A 2,305-nucleotide genomic window follows, 5' to 3' on the forward strand; every position below is an offset into this window, starting at 1 on the left:
GGCGTTCCAGACCAGCCTGGCCAACATGGTGAAACCTCGTCACTACTAAAAATACAAAAATTAGCCGGGCGTTGTGGTGGGTGCCTGTAATCCCAGCTACTCGGGAGGCTGAGGCAGAACTGCTTGAACCTGGGAGGCGGAGGTTGCAGTGAACTGAGATCATGCCATTGCACTCCAGCTTGGGTGACAGAGTGAGGCTCCGTCTCTCTCTCTCTATATATATATATGTGTGTGTGTGTGTGTGTGTGTGTGTGTGTGTGTGTGTGTAGTTATGTAGTAGTCAATACAAAGGAAATAAAGCTGAGAAGGGACAGGAAACAGAGGGGTAAATTTCTGCTAGGGCAGCTGGGGAAAGCCTCACGAAAAGACAGCATTTCTGTAAGGACTTTTTTAAATGTTAGCAGGGCACAGGAGACAAAACAGCAGTGTGATGGCTCAAGGATGTCAGTAAATAGAATAAATAAATAAATAACAATAAAAAATAAGTGGCCAGGCATGGTGGCTCATACTTGTGATCCTAGCACTTTGAGAGGCCAAGGCTGGCGGATCAATTGAGCCCAGGAGTTCCAGGCCAGCCTGGGCAACACGGCAAGACCCTCATCTCTACAAATAATTTTTTTTTTTTCGAGATAGAGTCTCCCTCTGTTGCCCAGGTTGGCCTGCAGTGGCACGATCTTGGCTCACTGCAACCTCCACCTCCTGAGTTCAAGCAATTCTCCTGACTAGCTGGGAATACGGGCATGTGCCACCATGCCCAGCTAATTTTTGTATTTTTTAGTAGAGATGGGATTTCACCATGTTGGCCAGGCTGGTCTCGAACTCCTGACCTCAGGTGCTCTACCCGCCTCGGCCTCCCAAAGTGCTGGGATTACAGGCATGAGCCACCATGCCAGGCCTTACAAATAATTTATTTTTATTTATTTAGTTAGTTTTTATTTCATAATCATAAGCTTAATTCTGCAATCCAGCTAGGCATGGAAAGGAACAAGGAAAACAGGGAACTCAAAGCGAACTGATCGAGAGCACAAAGATTCTAGGATACTGTGAGCAAATGGGGTGGAGGGTGCTCTCCTGAGCTACAGAAGGAATGGGCTGGTGGTTAAGATAAAACACAAGTCAAACTCATTAGAGTTGCCCACAGTCAGCAATGGTGATCTTGCTGGTCTTGCCATTCCTGGACCCAAAGCGCTCCCTGGCCTCTGCAATATTCATGCCTTCTTTCACCTTGCCAAAGACCACACCCTTGCCATCCAACTACTCAGTCTTGGCAATGCAGATGAAAAACTGGGAACGGTTTGTGTTGGGTCCAGCATTTGCCATGGACAAGATGCCAGGACTGTATGCTTCAGGAAGAAGTTCTCATCATCAGATTTCTCCCTGCAGATGGACTTGCCACCAGTGCCATTATGGCGTGTGAAGCCACCACCCTGACACATAAACCCTGGAATAATTCTGTGAAAGCAGGAACTCTTATAACCAAACCCTTTCTCTCCAGTGCTCAGAGCACCAAAGTTTTCTGCTGTCTTTGGAAACTTGTCTGCAAACAGCTCGAAGGCGACACAGCCCAAGGGCTCACTGTCAGCGGCGATATTGAAGAACATGGTGGGGTTGACCATGGCTGATAGTTACTGGGTACAAACACATACGTGCACCTATGTGTGTCTTACATGAGCAGTGGCCCCACAATCCGATGGCCAGGGAGAGGTGTCTGGAACAGAGACTGGAGCGAGGCAGGATTGGCCTCTCAGCCCAGCCCCAGATTTTTTTTTTTTTTTTTTTGAGATGGAGTCTTGCTCTGTTGCCCAGGCTGGAGTGCAGTGGTGCCATCTCGGCTCACTGCAAGCTCCGCCTCCCAGGTTCACACCATTCTCCTGCCTCAGCCTCCCAAGTAGCTGGGACTACAGGCGCCCGCCACGACACCCGGCTAATTTTTTGTATTTTTTAGTAGAGACGGGGTTTCACCGTGTTAGCCAGGATGGTCTCGATCTCCTGACCTTGTGATCCGCCTGCCTCGGCCTCCCAAAGTGCTGGGATTACAGGCGTGAGCCACTGCACCCGGCCCCCAGCCCCAGTCTTTAAGCATGGCCGAGAATGGGCCACCGGCTGCCAGATCGAGGCAGCGTCAGCAACACCTCCTCTCAGGCTGGATGGCGCTATCAGGGAAGGAGGACCGGGCCTGAGATTGTAGAGTCTCTGGTTCTGGCCCTGTGGCATCACAGGCTGCAGACAGCACAGGGTGACTGTAGGCTCTCCACTTCCCGCCCCACCCTGGCCCACCGCCTCAGCTGCTTTCCATTCCCGCAGG

General features: G+C 50.7%; 1 pseudogene; it reads right to left on the bottom strand.

Annotated features, from left to right (window-relative positions):
• Positions 1-751: 751 nt before the first annotated feature.
• On the bottom strand, positions 752-1,760 carry LOC101057002 (peptidyl-prolyl cis-trans isomerase A-like; annotated as a pseudogene).
• Between the last annotated feature and the right edge of the window lie 545 nt (positions 1,761-2,305).

Source organism: Pan troglodytes, chromosome 19, assembly GCF_028858775.2.
Source record: "Pan troglodytes isolate AG18354 chromosome 19, NHGRI_mPanTro3-v2.0_pri, whole genome shotgun sequence".
NCBI lineage: Eukaryota > Metazoa > Chordata > Mammalia > Primates > Hominidae > Pan > Pan troglodytes.